A 21,550-nucleotide genomic window follows, 5' to 3' on the forward strand; every position below is an offset into this window, starting at 1 on the left:
CAAACAAAAAGAGAAAATTGTGCAGGACAATTATTCCAGCAAACGGAACATTCTCATTACACTAGCTGCTAATTTTCCCTTATGGCCCCAAGACTGTACCAGGTATGAACAAATTAGCTTCAAAAACATCCAATATTTGTTTTTATAGCATGGTGATGGTGACCTAATTTACCTTATTTATTTATAGCTTCATATGACTTATGTGTTAATACTTTATATAAGAGGGCAAGTGGACCTTTCTGATGACAAAGAGTAAGATAAACTAACCATTTAAAGATGTATCATAAAGATAGTTTTCGAAATGTACATTTTTTCATAATGATGTCTAATGAAAATAAATGAACTGGTAAAATATCTTGTGCGGAGTTTCTCACCAATGCATGTAAAGGGGGGCTCCACAGCCGAAAGTGTGCACCACATAGCCTACTTTCATCAATAGGGTAGGTCCTTCTTACCATATCGTTTAACTGCGTGTGACATGTAGGCTACCTTAGTGAAGAATCTGAAGTGTCGAAAGTTAATTAGTGTTAATGGAACTGCTGACATCTGGCTATTGATTATGAGGAGGAGGCCAGAGGTACAGCCTCTAACCTAGTCCAGATCAGTGGAACTTTCAGCTCTATCCTCCCTCATAGCTTCCTGTCTAGCATTATCTTTGCCAATGTGTTCAGCCAGATATTAAGAAGAAGAGGCGCCTGAAAGTGGTCACCTAGTACACCATGCTAGATACACAAGGCCACTTATGTTGGTTAAAGCCCTCTGTAGTCTGAGGAGGCGATGACACAAAGAGGAGAGACCAGTGGCTAGAAACTGAAGCTAAAGCGGTGTATCACTGAGATTTTTGGGCAAACCAAAAAGAGGTGCCAAGAGCAACAGCATTGTTAAGAACTGCCAACAGTACTGATGGAAAGTGTCCCTGAAAGCTCTCGATTCAATGCCACAGTAAACGTTTGCCTGAATAAGCCTGCTAACAGTGGCCAAGTGTGTCCTAGCTGTCACCCAATGTTGTTCTCATGTAGTGGGGGAGCAGAGTGCAAAGTTCTTGTTAGAATTTAATGAGCTTCTATGCATCATTGCCCAACCTGTAGGACACCTAGGGGTTCATTACAACCTCGGCGGTCTTTTAACAAGACCGCCGAGGGACTGCCGTGTGGAAGACCGCCAGTAGTGGCGGTTTGCCGCTCGGCGTATTATGACTGTTGGCTGCTCTCCGTCCTTTTTAGGACGGAGAGCCGCCAACAGCCATACTGGCGGGCGGCGGGGAAGTGGAGGTTGCTCCACCTCCACCGCCACGTCAACAGAACACCGCCCCCCGAATCACGTCCTGTGAATCGGCGCGGCGGTGTTCTGTTGGCGGTGTGGTGTCGGCGGAGTAGCCCCCATGGCTCCCGTCCCCTCCCGGAGGATCGACGGAACAGGTAAGTCGATCGTCCGTTAGGGGAGGGGGGTGTTGTGTGTTGTGTGGGTGCATGGGGGTGTGCGTCTGTGTATGTAGAGGGGGTGTGTGAGAGCGTGTATGCTTGCGGGGGTGTTGCGTGTTTTGGGAATGAGTGTGTGTATGTCTGTATGTATGTCTGTATGGATGTGTGCGTGTATGTCTGTACATGGGTGTGCGTGTCTGACTGTGTGTGTGGATGTAGGCATGTATGTCGGTGTGTGTGCGTGTGTGTGTTGGTGGTGCCTGTGTGCGTGTCATGTGTGTGTGAGTTATGTGATGTTGGGGGTCGGGTGGGGAGGGGGGCCCTGCCATCTTTGGGGGGTGGCAGGGGTGGTGGGGGGTGTAGGGGAGGGTGTCGGGGTGGGGGTGGGGGGTAGGGGAGACCCCTATCAGTGCCAGGGAAGGAATTCCCTGGCACTGAAAGTGCTTACCGCCATGGATTTCATGGCGGTTCCTACCGGCAGCGGTATTGTGACGGCCGCCGGGCTGGAGACCCAGGTCGTCTCCGCCCTGGCGGGAGGAACGGAGAAGCGGCGGATGACCATGGCGGTATACTGAAAAAAAGACCGCCAGCCTGTTGGCGGTCTTACCGCCACTTTAACACCGTCCACCAGGGTTGTAATGACCCCCCTAATGTATGAACTGTAAATGAGCGCACTACTACCACACACTGCTGCCTATTTTTTCCCCACTGCATTTGCTCTGTCTCTGGTTTTACTGCCTCTTTGGTGCTTTAACAGTAGTTCTCTTTCTCTGGCCGTTTCTTCAGCTCCTTCCCCATATCCTAATTAGCAGCTCCTGTCCTGTGTGCTATTCTGTTCTTCACTCAAAGGTGCTCGTCCTTAGTGCCTCTTCCTCACTATCTTCCTATGTCCCATTGTGCCATACCAGGAGTTGTGTCACAGTTAGTCTGTTATCCTCCAATCTGTTTTGTCATGTGCCTACCTCATCCCAAGCCCAAATAAGCCCTATTGATCAATGCATCACCGTTCCCAGCGTGATTCCTCTTCTGCTCTTCTCTCCACCTTCCCGACAACTACGTGTGTCCCGTTCATCATCCACCATCACAGACTGCGATTCGGCATGCCACCTCTTATGCCCAATGGTGTTCAGCCAATGCCCCATCCCTATCCTACCTATGTCCTGTGTCTATAAATGTGTCAGGGAGACCAGATCCTCAGGCCTGCGTACGCTCCCAACATTTCCACCACTAGACAGCTCCAAAACTCTGATAGAATATCACAGAGCCTGAGAGAGTCCAAGCGGGGGAAAAGGGGATTAGGATGGGAACAGCTGGGAAGGAGACCTGTAGGAAGCAAAAGGTTAGACAACACAATTGATTTTTACTAGACTATGATTCCAATATGATTGTCATATTGTAACCATGGATAACTTTAGATGGGACTATAACTAGAACTCAAGATGTCTGGGTACCTGGGAAGGAATCAAGAATGGTTAATACAATGTTTCATATGAACTTTTCATGAAATGTCACATACTGTCTAGTAATAATGTTTTCAGAACAAACATTGCCTCTTTACATGAGGACAAAAGGTAATATGAACATTCCCTGGAAAACAATGGGAATTGTACTAAGGACTTAAACATGTACATAGAATGTAATATCTTGAATTTAACTTTTTTGCAGAAGATTCAAAGGCCCTGGATAATCGTGTGCACTTTAGGAAACACTACACATCAAAGTTTCAAATGCCATGAAGTGATTGCGTACACTGTAAGGAATCTGAGCATTAAGGTTTAAATGCGGGAAATGAATTGCGCACACTGCCGATCTCAACAAGAATATGCAAATGCCATGAAATGATCGGGCACACTGTAAGCAATCTGACCATCAAGGTTTAAATGCGGGAAATGAATCGCGCACACTGCCGATCTCATCAAGAATATGCAAATGCCATCAAATGATCACGCACACTGTAAACGATCTGAACATCAAGGTCTGAATCAGAGCAATGATTTGCGTACTCTGAAAGTTTTACGAGTAGGCCCCAAAACTCAAGAGTCTCTCAGAACGGGGGTCGGGGGACCAGCCCGACCTCTGTCTTACCACCCTGCTCAACGATCACCAGAAGAATGCGGGGCAGGCCTGGAACACCAAGGTAGGCCTCTGGAACAGGAGCTCAGGAAAATGCTGCTGCTCTGCACCGGGACCTCTGAATAGGGAGCACGTGGAGCTGGGCTAGCTCCCTAATATAGAGTTTGGCCCAGCCCACAACAACACCCAGACATGCTGCAGAGAAAGCTTCTGGAAGGCCCTAGAAAGGGACCACACCCAAACACACTCAGTACGTCTGCAGCAATACCTTGCAAAAGAACAGTTATTGCAAACATCATTAATAGTGTTTTTCAAGGTTAAAATCTGCAATGCAAAAGGTTAACATACTGCATATAAACACAATACATGATTTATGTTCTTGCATAAAGGCTGGGTTTTTGCATTTTAGTTGCCCGTAGAGCGTGCACTGTCCTGATGTTGACAGTACTCCCCTCTATAAGCGCGCTCTAGGGCCTGGCTTGCCTGGATGAAGACGATGGAAACGTCTCACTAGTCGTGGAGCATGAACATCAGATGTGGAAACCCATGAGTTACTTTCAGGACCGTAACCTTTCCAAGAGATCAGATACCAGAGGTTACGACCTTGAAGTTTGGAATCCAACACCTGTTTGACTTCGTATTCCTCTTCCCCCTGTACTAGAACTGGAGCTGGTTGTGAGTGTACCTTCTGGACTGCCTTTTTCAGGAGGGAAGTGTGGAACACAGGAGGGATACGCAGTGACCGGGGCAACTGCAGTTAATAGGTCACAGGATTAATTTGCTGGAGGACACTGTAAGGACCTATGAATTTGGGATTAAACATGTGCTTTTTTTAAAGTCAAAGGGGGTTATTCTAACTTTGGAGGAGTGTTAATCCGTCCCAAAAGTGACGGTAAAGTGACGGATATACCACCAGCCGTATTACGAGTTCCATAGGATATAATGGACTCGTAATACGGCTGGTGGTAAATCCGTCACTTTTCCGTCACTTTTGGGACGGATTAACACCTCCTCCAAAGTTAGAATAACCCCCAATATGTCTTCTAGAAAGCCACACTTTATCACCTGGTTGGTACTGAGGTCCTTCACAATGTTTCTTGTTGTAGGGCTTTTTGTATTTTTGTTTAGCTTTTTCTAAATGCTGTTGAATCAGTTTCTGGGTTTGGTGGAGGTGTTGAATCGTTTACGACACAGCTGGTGTAAGAGAACTTTCTTGAGGAATCATGATGGGCAAGGTGTCAGGATGATAGCCAAACAAACCAAAAAAGTGTGCAACACCAGTGGAGGTGTGAAATTAGTTATTGTAGGCTAACTCAGCTAACCAGAGCATTGATGTCCAGGAAGTAAGTGCTTTCTCAGCGTAAGCACGCAGATATTGCTTCAATTTCTGATTTAGTCTCTCAGTTTGACCATCTGTTTGAGGAAGATGGCTAGTAGATAGTGTAGACGTGACTTGAAGGGGCATATTTATACTCCGTTTGCGCCGAATTTGCGTCGTTTTTTTTTACGCAAATTTGACGCAAAACTAACTCCATATTTATACTTTGGCGTTAGACGCGTCTAGCGCCAAAGTTCAAGGAGTTAGCGGCATTTTTTTGCGTGAACACCTTCCTTGCGTTAATAAGATGCAAGGTAGGCGTTCCCGTCTTAAAAAATGACTGCGATGCATATGCGTCGTATTTATACTCCCGGGCAAAAATGACGCCCGGGAGTGGGCAGGACTAAAAAACCCGCATTTGCGCCGGATTTTAGCGCCTGGGTCAGGGCAGGCGTTAAGGGACCTGTGGGCTCAGAATGAGCCCAGAGGTGCCCTCCCAAGCCCCCAGGGACACCCCCTGCCACCCTTGCCCACCCCAGGAGGACACCCAAGGCTGGAGGGACCCATTCCAGGGAAGAAAAGGTAAATTGTGGTAAGTATTTTTTTTAATTTTTTTTTGTGGCATAGGGGGGCCTGATTTGTGCCCCCCTACATGCCACTATGCCCAATGACCATGCCCAGGGGACAGAAGTCCCCTGGGCATGGCCATTGGGCAAGGGGGCATGACTCCTGTCTTTGCTAAGACAGGAGTCATGTTAATGGTGTCTGGGCACCAAAAAAAAAAATGGCGCAAATCGGGTTAAGACGATTTTTTGGCCTCAGCCTGACTTGCCCCATTTTTGGACGCCCAAACGCCATTTTTCCCTACGCCGGCGCTGCCTGGTGTATGTGGTTTTTTTTCACGCACACCAGGCAGCGCCGGTCGGCTAACGCCGGCTAACGCCATTCAATAAATACGGCGCCCGCATGGTGCTTCAGAATGGCGTTAGCCGGCGCTAATTTTTTTGGCGCAAAACTACGTTAGCGCAGTTTTGCGGCAAAAAGTATAAATATGGCCCGAAGTGTTTTGCACCACGTTTTCCAGAAATTGGAGGCAAATTGCGACCCTTGATTGGAGAGAATAATTTTCGGCAGCCCGTGATAACGGACCACTCTATTCAGTAAGATGGTTGCCAGTTCACTGGAGGTGGGCAATTTCTTACAGGCAATAAATGTCCATATTTGGTGAGACTATCTACCACCACAAGGATTACTGAGTGTTGTTGAACCACTGGTAGACCTGTAATGAAGTCTAAAGAGATGTGTTCCCAAGGTCGACATGGAATTGGGCGCGGATGCAACAAACCTTTCGGTTTTGAATGGCTTGTCTTGATGCGAGCACAGACTTCGCAGTTATTTACCATTGTTTTGACGTCTTTTGTCAGAGTAGGCCACCAAAAGTAGCGTTGGATTAATTCAAGAGTTTTAGGAGTACCTGGATGACCTGCCGTAGGTATAACATGCAACCAATGAAATACCAACTTGCGAAGCTTGGTAGTGGGCACGAATAAATGAGTGTCATGGAAAGGTGGTCCTTGCTTGATTGATCTTTTGGGGTCTGCTTGAGCCCATGCCTGCCATTTCTCTATGGTGAAGGAATTACGGATGCCTTGGAAGAAATCTTCAGTTTTTATGATGAATAGTACATTGTCTGGAGCAATTATAGCTCTGGAGGGTTGGACTGTAGGCAACGTGGTAGACTCTTGGTGGGACAAGGCATCTGCTTTGCGATTGTCATTACCAGGATGAAAAGTTACTACAAAAACGGATTCAGCAAAAAACAACATCCAGAGTAATTGCCGAGGAGTCACAAAGTCTGGCTGAACTCATGAACTGGTCATTGCGATGATCAGTATATATTGTGACAGTGTACTTGGCACCCAACAACTGATGTCTCCATTCTTTAAAGGCGTCACGGATCGCCAGAAGCTCTTTTTCAGTAATGATATAGTTCTGTTCGGCTTCGTTCAGCTTTCGAAACATGTGGGCTACAGGATGAAGTTGGCCAGTGTCTTTATTTCGTTGTGACAAGACGGCTCCAATTGCCACATCTCAGGCATCTGCTTCCACCATGAATGGACGATCCACATCAGGGTGAGTCAAGACTGGGGCAGTGGAAAAGGCTTTTTTCAAAGTTGAAAAGGCTTGGTCGGCTTCTGGAGACCATACACATTTTTCTTTCTTTCTCAATAACTTGGTGATTGGGGCCACTGTTTGAGAAAAATGGTTTGTAAACTTGCGATAAAAGTTTGCAAACCCCAGGAAACATTGCACATCTCGAACAGTCTTTGGAGTGGGCCAATCAGATACAGCTTGTACTTTCTTTTCTGCCATGACCATACCTTGAGGGGTAAGGATAACCCCTAAAAACTCAACTGTGGTAACATGGAACTCACACTTGGTTAGTTTGCAACATAAATGATGTTTTCGGAGAGCTGTGAGAAATTTCTTGACATGTTGCACATGTTCGGTTTCATTGTCAGAGTAGATCAAAATGTCATCAATATAGACTATTGCAAATATGTTTAGATACTCTCTCAGAACATCATTCAGGAAAAATTGAAATGCTGCTGGAGCATTGCATAGGCCAAAAGGCATGACGGTGTATTCAAAGAGACCATATCTTGTCTTGAACGCAGTTTTCCATTTGTGGCCTTCTCTCATTCTGACTAAATGGTAAGCACCTTGTAGATCGAGCTTAGTGTAGATTGTTGCTATTTTTACTTGTTCCAGCAAGACAGGAATCAGGGGCAAGGGGTATTTGTTCTTGATTGTGACCTAGTTCAAACCCCTATAGTCAATACAGATTCAAAGGTCCCCATTCGCCTTAGGGACAAAAAACAAAGGAGAGGCTGCACAAGACTTTGAAGGGTGGATGAAACCATTCTCTAAGAATTGATCTAGATTCTTTTGTAAATGTTGATTTTCATGTTCTGGCAAGGCATTGTAGTGTAGCCATTTTTATTATAGCTTCATGCACGTTAGTTTAACATACTAGGCCACTGTGCACTTTGCCCTAGATACATTTTTTTCAGCCTCGCACTCTTATTTCACAATAACCAGTTTTACGGTCTTGTTTTTGTTTTCTCCTATCATACTGTGTTCTCAAACAGTGCATTCTTGATCGCCCTGTGCTTCAGTCAAAGCTACAGTCTGGTACATTGCTGGTAAACGTGGTAGAAGTTTAAACTCTAGTATTCGTAGAAAATACACATCCTCACATAGGGACATTTTCTTAGAACACTTTCTAGTCCTAATACCTGCCAGAGGGAGATTCCGACCAGGAACGTACAACTAGATGCTGACTGCCCTGTTGTAGATGCTGATGCAGATTACAGGCCTTTGCTCAGTTATGAGGGTTGATGTCCTCCCGGGGGAACCTGAAAGGCAGGCTTAGAGCTTCACATGCTGTGCTCAGAATATAACTTAGAGAGAACATAGTCTAGTTGCACTATGATAGCCTTATTCTTGTGCTTCACTCTCATTGTTACTATTTCAATTCTACTGTGTTGTGTAGTTCTGGTTATTGCAGCTCACGCTTTGCTATCTAAAATGCAGTCGTTTTATTAAACCAATCTTTAAAACTTAAACTGCCTTCGTCATTTCTATATGAGACCATACCATGTATGAGAGAACCGGTTGTGACCTGAGTGACCATGACTTCCCTGGGAAGTAATAAAGATGTCATGCGCTCGGCTGCCCAATTGTCTCTTCCCTTTGGGAGAGATGAGGCACTGCTAGTTAGCCGGAGCAAAACCCGGATTTAGGGTGACAAGGGTCCTTCACTGTGGGTCAGACTTAGTCCCCCACACTGCGAACGATCTTGCTGTCCAAAATCCAGTAGTCCCATTAGGATAATGAGAGCCTACGCGACAGCTCATAAACGACAGCTGGGGAGTATTGCACCTGGTGTTAGATCAATTTGGCAATCATAAGGTCCATGAGGAGGCAAGGTTTCTGCTTCTTTTTCATCTAATACATCTTCATAGGACGAATACTGTCTGGGCAACTTTACTTCTTTCGCCGCTGCAGTGGCTATGTAAGAGTTGCAATTTTTGGTTACTTGAGACGTCTGGAAGCATTTTTTATTACATAGTGCTGAAGAGAAAACGACTTTCCGTTCTCTCCAGTTAATCTCAGGATTGTGATGAGTTAACCAGGGTAGGCCAATGATGATTCCATACTGAGGAGCATGGATCACATCAAAGATGAGTTTCTCTCTATGTTTGGTTCTTTGATTTCCCCGCTCACAGATCACCGACAAGGGGACAGTCTGAAGAGTTACCAGGCCTCCAGTCAAGAGTTTTCCATCTACTGCCTGTATTATTTCTGGAGTCTTTTTCTCTGTGCATGGGATTCCCCAAGCGTGAGTCAATTTGGCATCAACAAAGTTCCCGGTAGCCCCAGAATCTACGAGGGCCTTCTTGAAATAGTTATTTTTCCTTACTTGAACTTTTATGCCCAGTTTGAGATGTCTAGACTGTGAAGGGTCCACTGTGACTCCCAAGATCAACCCTTCTTCACATCTTGGGTGTTTTAGTTTTCGGGCTCGACTTGTGCATTGGCTGCAAGTTTCTGGACAGGACCTCGCTTGCTCTTTGGTTTGATTGGACACTCTTTGGCGAAATGACCCTTGCGCCCGCAATAAAGACATTGTCCATTCTTTCTACGTAGGTCCTTTTCGTCTTTGGCCGAAGGCCTCCTGATTGTTCTGATTTCCATAGGTTCTGGAGTTCTTTCTTTCTGGGTTCTTGGTTCTCTATTATCGTGAACATGCCAGGAATATTTCTCAGTCTTTTTGTTCGTGTTCCCCTTCGTTCTGCTAAAAGATGAACCAGTCTCAAAATTAGGTTTATTAGATCTCGACAATCTGTGGGCTACGGGTCTATTTGAGCAAGGATGTCCTTTAACTCATCCTTGGGTCCTTTGTAAAACAAGGCTGCTTGCTTTTCTTCAGGCCAGGATGTCTCGGCTACCAGACGGTTAAAGTTAGCTAAGTAAGACACTAGATCCTGGTTACCTTGTCGCAAGTCTAATAGTTCACGATCTGCCGACAATGTCACAGTTCTACAACCAAACACTCGTTCAAACTCACAAACAAAATGTCTCCAGTTGTAAAGCAGGGGACTGTCTTTACGCACAAGAGGAATTGCCCAGGTGGCTGCCTCCCCAGTCAGGTATGATAACAAGAAAGCCACCCTGGATTGGGCATAAGGGAAAGTGTGTGGTCGGCAGGTAAAATGTAATTCCACTTGAACCAGGAAAGATTGCGCTTTCAGGGGATCGCCTGAGAAACGTTCTGGAGGAGCTAGGGGAATGGCTGAAGGAACGTTGAGGGAAATGTTCATATGAGTATTACCTCCAGAAGCTTGAGAAGGAGGACCAGGCCAAGACACACCCAAAGGACTTTGTTCCTTCTTTTCTACCCTTTCCGGCAACTGACTCACTCTCTCAGCTAAGCTGGCTGCTATATCTTTTGATGACACTACCTCTGCTTGGAGCTGTGTGATAACCTTGACTAGCTCGTCCAATGTGGCCATGCTGAGAACATACGCAAACCAGGAGGATAATTAATTTGTGGGCTCACTATTCTGTCAGGGAGACCAGATCCTCGGGCCTGCGTACGCTCCCAACATGTCCACCAATAGACAGCTCCAAAATTCTGATAGAATATCACAGAGCCTGAGAGAGTCCAAGCGGGGGAAAAGGGGATTAGGATGGGAACAGCTGGGAAGGAGACCTGTAGGAAGCAAAAGGTTAGACAACACAATATCAAGATATTATCACATTGATTTTTACTAGACTATGATTCTAAGCATTGTCATACTGTAGCCATGGATACATTTAGATAGGACTATATCTAGGACACAAGATGTCTGGGTACCTGGGAAGGAATCAAGAACTGTTAATACAATGTTTCATATGAACTTTTCATGAAATGTCACATACTGTCTATTAATATAAGAACCTTCTAGAATTATGTTTTCAGGACAAACATTGCCTCTTTACATGAGGACAAAAGGTAATATGAACATTCCCTGTAAAACAGTGGGAATTGTACTAAGGACTTAAACATGCACATAGAATGTAATATCTTGAATTTCACTTTTTTGCAGAAAATTCAAAGGCCCTGGATAATCGTGTGCACTTCAGGAAACACTACACATCAAAGTTTCTAATGCCATGAAATGATCGCGCACACTGTCAGTGATCTGAACATCAAGGTTTAAATTTGGGAAATGAATCGCGCACACTGCCGATCTCAATAAGAATATGCAAATGGCATGAAATGATTGCGCGCTCTGTAAGTGATCTGAACATCAAGGTTAACATGCGGGAAATGAATCGCGCACACTACCGATCTCAACAAGAATATGCAAATGCCATGAAATGATCGTGCACTCTGTAAGCAATCTGAACATCAAGGTTTAAATGCGGGAAATGAATTGCGAACACTGCTGATCTCAACAAGAATATGCAAATGCCATGAAATGATCGCGCACTCTGTAAGCGATCTGAACATCAAGGTTTAAATGTGGGAAATGAATCGCGCACACTGCCGATCTCAACAACAATATGCAAATGCCATGAAATAATCGCACACACTGTAAGCGATCTGAACATCAAGGTCTGAATCAGAGCAATGATTTACATACTCTGAAAGTTTTACAAGTAGGCCCCAAAACTCAAGAGTCTCTCAGAACAGGGCTCAGGAACCCAGCCAGACCTCCGTCTTACCACCCTGCTCAATGTTCACCAGAAGAATGCGGGCAGGCCTGGAATGCCAAGGTAGGCCTCTGGAACACGAGCTCAGGAAAATGCTGCTGCTCTGCACTGTGACCTCTGAATAGTGAGCATGTGGAGCTGGGCTAGCTCCCTTATATAGAGTCTGGCCCAGCCCACGACCACACCCAGTCATGCTGCAGAGAAAGCTTCTGGAAGGCCCTAGAAAGGGACCACACCCTAACACACTCAGTAAGTCTGCAGCAATACCTTGCAAAAGAACAGTTATTGCAAACATCATTAATAGTGTTTTTCAAGGTTAAAATCTGGAATGCTAAAGGTTAACATACTGCATATAAACACAATGCATGAATTATGCTCCTGCATAAAGGCTGGGTTTTTGCATTTTAGTCGCCCGTAGAGTGCGTACTGTCCTGATGCTGACAAAATGGTACATATGCCACTACCTACACTAATTTCCTCCTTACTCCACAGTATTGCTGTTATGTGCTGAAACAGATTTTCTTCGTCACTACATATTACCCTGTCCAGTACCTCCTTGGCACTGGTTCTGCTGGTTGTTCCCCTGTCCAAACTACAGATTTAAGATTTGCATGTTATGGTAGTATGCCACTCAGTAAACAGGTTATGAACTTGGGGCAGGGAGTGAATGGATAAACCTCTCCAACACTGTTATCCGCTCCACTTCCAAATGCATGGCACTGTTTCTGAACAAAACCTTTAGTCTCCTGCAAATGATTTTAGTAATTGCCTCATCCATGTGAAACCATTAACTAGTTTCAGCCAGTTAATAAATTTTGCAGTACGTTCAAGATCAACCAATGGATGGAGTACTGACACAATAATTTCACTTATAAGTGAGGAGATGTTGTGACCTCAGAAGCAGCTGATCATAGTGAAGGAGTGGAAACTATGAGAGTCCCATGGTGGATTAGGTGCTGAGCTCAAGGTGGTGTCATGTTTTAAATTAATATGTGAAACCCTGGCTACCTGCAGCTCCATCCTGAATGATTTTTTCCTCCTAGGCACTGCCACTGGCTTCTGCTCCTCCTCCAGCAGCAGCACCAGCCCCCAGCCCCCAGCCCCTGGCTCCAACAGCACAGTGAGCCACACCATGGCATTGCTTCGCTGACTGAAACACACCTATACATAAATAATTCCCCAATGTTTCGTCATTTATTATTTTCCAGAATGCTGTTTCTGCTGTCAGTGTCCATGGAAAGCGTTCATGAAGAGATAAATATGTACCACAGGTGGACGCCCATGGAGCCTGATTGAGGAGTAGCATATGCAATGTGTGAGGTCATAACTCAGTACTGCACAGGCGTTCAGATGGAGAGTGTCAGAAGCAGTCTCCTGTGATGTGACCACCATACACATGCACACTGGCCTTCAGAAAATTGCCTCGTGAGACATGAGAGAGATGGGTTATCTGATCACAGGAACTCCACCAAGAGGTTCCAGAGAAAGAACAGCACATAGTTATTAATAGTTTAATATATGAGATCTGTACACTGTCATAGGCAAATATTTTGTAGTACATGTCACCTTAAACACTTCAAATGGTACTATACACATAATTATTTTTTAACTTCATTGTGCAGCTGGTTCATACATTTTGTAAGGATTTAAGGGGGGATGTACAAAGATCTATCTCACAAACCAGGATATGCAATTTGCACAGCACTGGTTTGTGAATGGGTATGCAATTTGTGATCAGACCTATGTACTAACAGGTGGCATTGCATATTGCATACTTCCGGGAGGTAGCAAAATTACCTGCCAAATAAATATTTATGAAGCAGGTTACAATGTGTCCCTGTTACTCCTGTGGCCTGAAGGGACAGCAGACCACCATCCTTGCATTTGCTTTCCTAACGCAAACATGTATATTTATAAGAGCAGCATCAGCAGCCGCTGTTTTAACATTTATTTGGGAAAAACATTCGGGGGGAGGCACTGCCTGCTCCCTCCAAAGCTCTTGGATATGATTTCCAAAGGAGAATGCAGTCAGAAAACATTGATATATTCCATCACGACTACTTTCATGCCCTCACCTTTTGCAATTCGTAATGGACCACAAAACACCTTTGATGGACCCGAAAAACTGTTCTGTCTCCTAAAAGGGGTTTTGTAAACTTCAAAATATTATCTCTTAGTTGTAATATCGCATGGTTTGTGAACGCAAAATTTTGGAGTGTTTGGAGCCTTGCCTTTTCTTACTAAATTTTTGCAGTATGTGTTTTACGTGCAAATATCGGACACTGAACTCGATTCCCTCTAGTCAAAATGGCACAATCACATTCACCATAATTGCGCTTTTTGTTCTTTTAACTTTTAAGCTGTCCAAAAATATCTGACTAAATTGTCAGTTTAACATAGAGCAGGTTCATGTGAAAACACTTTCTTTCCGAGGCTGTTAGACCTGGCTGTACCTATAGATAATACTCATCTTCATGGTGTTGAAACTGTACCGTAGCTCTGTTCAAAGACAGCACTTCTGCAAGAAAGCAAACTCTTTAAATATCTACTAAGCTATGACATCGGAGCTGTGCCTTTTTCAGTGTGGCTGAAATTATATTTTCCCGGCCAGGAGTATGTAAAGGTTAGCAGGTTTGGGTTAAAAATGAAAAAAAAAAAAAAAAAACAGTATTCATCTTTTAAAAACGCTTGTTTGCTGTGTGGCATGTCAGGCAGTACCTTGAAGGCGTTACCATCATATCATGTGTGGATGCAGCCAGCGAACAGAAAGGAATACAAGCCTCTATGCCTACCGCAAAATGAGAAATACGTGAGTCGGAGGGCGTCTTGATTATAACGTAGCGAATGCAGTGATTGTGAAGGGCGTTGGTAGGTCAAGCGCTGTCACACTGCGCATCAATCTTACGGCCCTACTCAGTTTGTTCTCTGCTTCTTTACTGAGTCTGCCAATTTGGGAATAATTTGTGTTCTTTGTAATGATGGTTTTGTGTGACAGGTCTACAATCCCTTCTGTGCGATTTTTAAAAAAGTTTTATGTAATGTACAAGGAGTCTCAAAAAACTACAAAATAGTGTGTGAGTTATTGAAGCCTTACATAGAAATGACAGTTATTCTAATCCACATCTGAACCCATAATATTGACGATCAACATTGCAATCTGCTGCCCATCATAATTAAACTTTTGTCTTTGCTTTCGAAATGGGTGTTTGATACATCTCAGCATATAGGGCTCGCCAAAAACTAGAAGCCTGATTTAGAGTTGGGCAGCTAGGTTTCTCCATCACAAACGTGATAGATATCCCACCCACCTAATGACAATTGTATTTTATCCGTGGTACTTGTACTAAGGCAGGCAGGATATCCATCACGTTGTGACAGAGTAACCCAAGGGACAAACACTAAAAAAGCCCTTTGGCCTTTAAGAGGGTGTGGAGGTTAACACACCCCACGTATTAGTAACCAAACAGTGATCAGTAGCACCTAAAGTAGTTTCTTTTAAAATACATTATTTTGAATTTGGCTGCCTAAGTAGATGAATAGTATATTATAATTAAATAAATACAAAATGATCACTTTATTGAACTAAAGATAACTACATAATACTTCTATCATGCCAGGCTTTCCAATTCAAGATTCTGTTTCTAATTTTTTTAAGCTGTTGTATGAAAGGGGAAACTACCTAAATCGACCCACATTTCAAACTCCTGATAATATGATCCCTCTATGCAAGGTATAAGTAAAGGCAGGAGGTGTTTTGATCTAAGGGCCAAATAGGCACGTGTAAAACAGTCATAAATGAAAATGAGACAATAAGGTCTCCTAGAGAACTCATCTGGCCAGAGTCGGAAGTATGCAACCAATAAAAGGAATGTCTCATACAAAAGGCAGTATGATACAATTTAAAATCAGGGATTTTTATCTCACTTTTAATTGTTGCTGTCTGCAATTTATTTCTAGGTTTGTGCTTTCTTTAGAGAAATGTTGATAAAACAATTTCAATAGATTTAAACATATATGTGGGGGAATTAAATGAAGCATTGATAACAAAATATAGGTGAACTAACATTTTTTAAATTGATTGGTTCTAATATTTTTTAGGACAGATTCTGAACAAAGAAATAATAATGAAGGAAATGAGGGTCAATCTTTGATGTATGCCTCCATAAAGACTGAAGCAAGGGGGAGAAATTCCTTTAACACATGCCATTTTACTCGATGCATGCAGTTGGAAGATGAAAGTACATCCTTTGGTTCTAGAATTACTGTGTGGTGAGGTTGCATTATCAGTGCATGGGTAGCGGGTTATGGTGTCCAGATCGCAATAATATATCTGCATGTGTGGTTACTTGGGAGGGTTCCAGACAGCCGGCTCATAGAAGATCACTCAGAGAGGGAAATGTTCAATTTGGGAATCTTCTTGTCATGCCAACACAATGCCATTCTTCTGCTAGCCTAATGACTGACCCTTTTGAAGAAGCTGATTTTACCAAAAATGTTGTTTGAAGTATCCTAACTAAGGTGGAAATTATATTTTTCCTGAGATGCCATTTGTCATTGAGATCATATATAAAGAGTGACTGGCAAGATAAGGATGCATCACATATGTTTCCTTATTTTTCACTACATTCTTTGCCCACTTACTAACATTTTTGGCTTTGTTGCCTGTTCACTGTGATGCAGCTAGATTCCTTTTGGATTGTTTTTTGTGAAAGATGCATGTTTGGAGCTTTTCTCCACACTGATTCAGGCATGGGGGTTGTGTTTACATATCTACATTGTATTATTTAGCCAATAACCATCAAGATTCCCAAAGATGATTGCTTTGTCGGGAATTTAAGGCTAAGGTTGGTAATACATATTAGGCTAAGTAAATAGCACACAACAGCAGAGAAATAAATTCCAGAGTGGAGTCTACAGGTGAAGGTAAAGATTGGACCTGAGGAGAATGAGGCAGCAATACTGGAGAATGGTTCAGGTCAGAGGCAGGTGGCTGTCCAAAAGGAAAACAGGAGAAGCAGAGTCAGCACTTCCAAGTTAGGTTAATGAGAGTCAATTGAATGAAACGAGTGGCATCACAACTTCTTTCGCCGTAGGGCACTCTATTGGTTCACCGGTGGCAACTAATTTCACGTTTGTTGTCTTTCCCTGCAAACTTCAAGGCTCCATTACTATTTCTGTGTTTCTAGTGATTAATTGCATTAAGGTTTACCTGTGTAGTTCTCCAAGTCTGTTGGCATTCTCCATGTCAGTCTACAGTTATAATTGTGGGAGGACGGTGCCTGGAGGGGTTCTTTGAACTTTGCAGAATCGTTACCTGCTTAGTTATTGCAGCACCAAGTAAGTGTACATTCTTACTGCGTAACAGTCGAATCGTGACAGATTGCGAGGCCCAACAATAATTGTGACATGAGCTCCAATGGTAACACTATGCAGTCTATGGCCAAGGCAATTACCAATATCGAAGAGCATTTAGCACCCACTCAGAAATAACGTAATTGTTTTAAAAAAAAACAAAATTAGGAAAAAAAATAGATACTTTGGTAGTACAGTATCGGTCTCACTAGTTACAGCCATTATGGGAGGAGTAACGAGTACGTCCCCTACAAATAATATGGAAACTGCTAACCAGATATTTGGCCTAGGTTTGGTGTTTCCGGAAAAGTTTCCAGGGGACCCACCACAAGTTCAGGCGTTTATGCTCAACGTGGTTAGATTTGTTTTTTAAATTGCCATAAAGCATTTCCAACCAATGTTTCGAACATAGCATTACTATTACACTGCAAAATATTGCCCTTTATATTATTTTGTTATCAGTTACCAACCTGATGGGAATGCCGTCACAAATGAGAACACCCCAATAACACACATTTTATGAAGAGCATATGATATCTAGGTATTACTTCGATCTACTAATTGTTTTTTTCTTGGTGAAATTCTGCCCAAGATTTGGTTGTATCAATATCTTTAAAAATTATCATGGAATCTGCTTCCATCAAAAAATACATCCACGCAATGGGGGTCCATTTCCCATGAGTACTTGAACTGTGCAAACATGGTGCTATCACCGGGACCACCCACGCACAGGCATGAGACAGACTCACTGACAGCAGTGTAGGAGGCTGTCCTGGCTTATAGTGGGTACCTGATGGTACGTACACCTTGTGCCAGGTCCAGTTTTCCCTTATTAAGTGATTAGTAGTGTTCTAGCAGCTTAGGCTGATAGAGGTAGCTATAGCAGAGCAGCTTAGGCTGAACTAGGAGACATGCAAAGCTCCTACTATACCACTTATATCATATAGCAGTATATCATAAGAAAGACAATACTCAGAGTTACTAAAAATGAAGGTACTTTATTTTAATGACACTGTGCCAAAAATATTTCAGAGGATATACTCCCTTAGGAGGTAAGTAAAATACACATAATATGCACTGGTTTGCATCAAAATTTTTACCGCCAGCTAATGCCATTCCTACACGCCATGCGGGCACCTTATTTAAGGAATGACGTTAGCCGGCGCTGCGGACTGGTCAGTGTAAAAAAAAAATGACTTAAATCAGGCAGCACCGGCGTAGGGGAAAATGAGGGATGTGCATCACAAAATGGTGCAATTCCGGTTTGAGGCAAAAATCATGCCTCAAACCGGACTTGTGCCATTTTGTGACTCACAACCGCCATTGAAATGGCTCCTGTCTTAGCAGACAGGAGTCATGCCCCCTTGCCCAATGGCCATGCCCAGGGGACTCCTGTCCCCTGGGCATGGCCATTGGGCACAGTGGCATGTAGGGGGGCCCAAATTAGGCCCCTCTATGCCATTTAAAAAAAAAAAAGAAAATCTTACCTCAATTTAGCTGTACTTACCTGGGACTCTTTAAAAAAGAATCCATCCTCTGAGACTCCCTGGGCAATAGTGTGGTAGGGAGTGTGCCAGTATTAATCATGGAGGTTAAGGCTCGGATTACCAGGCTCTCAAGAGGGGGGTGATGGAAGAGGAAGGCTGGGTCCACAAGCATCAGCGATGGCAGTGGGAGATAGTCATTTGCACAGGGTGTGGCCCGTGCCCCAGGCAGGACATCAGTGTGGATTCAATAACGGGGAGCACAGGTTCTGATTGGGACATAAAGGAGAGATGCACCTCTGTAAAGACAATGGTCTTGACCTCAACTGTGGGAAGCTGAAGGTGCAGGACCATAGTCGCTCTCTGAACCACCATTGCAAAGGAACCCCTTTCCAATACAGCCACTGTGGGAAAAGCGAGAAGGCCAGTGTCTTGTGAGGTGCCAAGACCATTAGCATCAGCCAGTTCCTCATATGAGGTTCCATTGGCCATGGACTCTGGTGGAGTGTCGGAGTAGCCATAGTGATTCTCACATCTCCTCCATTTATGTACCTCTTAAGGCCCTTCAAGGAAATAAGTCTCAGACTCCAGTTCAGGCTGTGCAGTCAAAATTTGAATGAGGGCAGCTCATGGCTTGGAAAAGAAGGAACTGAGTTCAGTGCACAGGGGTGACCCCTCTATTGCACCGATAATGCCAACAATGCAATGCGGAGCCGAATAACACCACCTACCAGCGAGTAAGGGGAATTCTCAAAAATGTTCTAATCCAGTCTGACACCTGGGAAATATTATAAGGAAAAGGATCTTTGCCTAGAAGTCTCTATCAGATAAATGCCTATGTACATGTGCAGAGATCTCCTCAGTTGAGTCAGAGTACTCTGTACATAAGAGATAGGAGAGGTAGAGGCAGAGACCTTCACACGTAGGCTTGGACTTCCACTCAGAAACTGTCCTGGGGTCTTTGCAGGTTGAGACGGCCGGCCAAACACAAATGTGCACTTAGGTACACTCGCTCCTCCTCCCCCCTCCCATAGCCCAACCCTGCCCCTCCCTGCACTGCTGGCTCTTTATTGTTCATCTCCTGGCTCTTGGCCAGGGGGGGCGACCCTCCCCCACCATTGCAGAGGATCCTCCCCTGACTACGTCCTGAAAGCTTTCTGAGTGGAGCAGTAATGTATTTGGAATTGGGAATGTGGTCCAAAAAGGAGTCTAATATTTGTTTACAAACTCTTCCTGAAATAAAGTTGTCATAATTACATCCCACTAGCTTAATTTTAATGTTATCCCGACTTTGGTCAGTCCATAAACATTGAGGATAGGTTAAAGTATCAACAAAGTTGACATGGGGAATAATAAATGTTGCCTATGCTGCCTGTAGAATGGGCCCGAGCAAGGGCCTGCACATGCGGTAACAGCACTGTTCAAGGAAGTACATGCATACAGTAGTATGGCATAGTGCGCAACAGCTTAAGCGTGCAGCGCGCCCTTTATTAATAGACCGGACAGTGTCTCTCTAATGGCATTTTGAAACACCTCGGCAGCTGAGGACACCCCAAACCTAAATCGCCTGAATCGCCTCAGCCCCACATGTTTAGAAAAAGTGGCAATATAACGACTTTCCGGTTATAGTTCCAGCTGATGATAGACGGAATTCAGGTCCAGCTTGGAAAACCACTGGGCTCCGTTCAGGTCCGCTACAGTGTCATCCATCGTAGGTGTAATGTGCCTCTCCCTTTTTATGGCTTGGTTCGGCACTCTCATGTCAACACACAGACGGATGGCATCTGGCTGCTTGGGTTTGGGAGCGATCCCTAATGGTGACACCCATGGTGTGGGCCCAGTGATCTTTTCAATCCCGCCTTGGTCTTCCAACACCGGAGGTGAAAAAGGGAGCTTGAATTGCTTCCCCTTGAGCTTCTCTAGCCCTTCAAACAGCTACGGGAAATTGCACAGCAGGGTCTCAGCAGGTGCATCATGAACGTGCCTCTAGGAAGGTAGCCTCTTTCTAGCCTTGTTACCCCCTCTTTTTGACTGTTTGTGAGTATATGTCAGGGTGTTTTTACTGTCTCACTGGGATCCTGCTAGCCAGAGCCCAGTGCTCATAGTGAAAACCCTATGTTGTCAGTGTGTTTGATATGTGTCACTGGGATCCTGCTAGCCAGGACCCCAGTGCTCATAAGTTGTGGCCTGTATGTGTTTCCTGTGTGGTGCCTAACTGTATCACTGAGCCTCTGCTAATCAGAACCTCAGTGTTTATGCTCTCTCTGCTTTTAAAATGGTCACTGCAGGCTAGTGACTAATTTTGCCAATTCTGATTGGCACACTGGAACACCCTTAATATTCCCTAGTATATGGTACCTAGGTACCCAGGGTATTGGGTGTTCCAGGAGATCCCTATGGGCTGCAGCATTTCTTTTGCCACCCATAGGGAGCTCAGACAATTCCTATACAGGACTGCCACTGCAGCCTGAGTGAAATAATGTCCACGCGTATTTCACAGCCATTTTACACTGCACTTAAGTAACTTATAAGTCACCTATATGTCTAACCCTCACTTAGTGAAGGTTAGGTGCAAAGTTACTTAGTGTGAGGGCACCCTGGCACTAGCCAAGGTGGCCCCACATTGTTCAGGGCAATTTCCCAGACTTTGCGAGTGCGGGGACACCATTACACGTGTGCACTACATATAGGTCAACACCTATATGTAACATCACAATGGTAACTCCGAACATGGCCATGTAACATGTCTAGGATCATGGAATTGTCACCCCAATACCATTCTGGTATTGGGGTGACAATTCCATGCATCCCTGGGTCTCCAGCACAGAGCCAGGGTACTGCCAAACTAACTTCCCGGGGTTTTCTCTGCAACTACCGCTGCTGCCAACCCTGAGACAGGTTTCTGCCCCCCTAGGGCCTGGGCAGCCCAGTCCCAGGAAGGCAGAACAAAGGATTTCCTCTGAGAGAGGGTGTTACACCCTCTCCCTTTGGAAATAGGTGTGAAGGGCCTGGGAGGAGTAGCCTTCCCTGGCCTCTGGAAATGCTTTGAAGGGCACAGATGGTGTCCTCCTTGCAAAAGCCAGTCTACACTGGTTCAGGGATCCCCCAGCCCTGCTCTGCCGCGAAACTGGACAAAG

General features: G+C 44.5%; 1 protein-coding gene across 1 annotated transcript in view; it reads right to left on the reverse strand.

Moving 5' to 3' along the window:
- LOC138283523 (mucin-2-like) overlaps positions 1 to 21,550 on the reverse strand; it is a gene marked incomplete at its 5' end in the record, with an annotated part of 528,362 nt that overhangs the window by 363,860 nt on the left and 142,952 nt on the right. The gene's annotated exons all lie outside the window — the stretch shown is intronic.

This window comes from Pleurodeles waltl, chromosome 3_1 (genome assembly GCF_031143425.1).
Source record: "Pleurodeles waltl isolate 20211129_DDA chromosome 3_1, aPleWal1.hap1.20221129, whole genome shotgun sequence".
NCBI classification, from domain to species: domain Eukaryota; kingdom Metazoa; phylum Chordata; class Amphibia; order Caudata; family Salamandridae; genus Pleurodeles; species Pleurodeles waltl.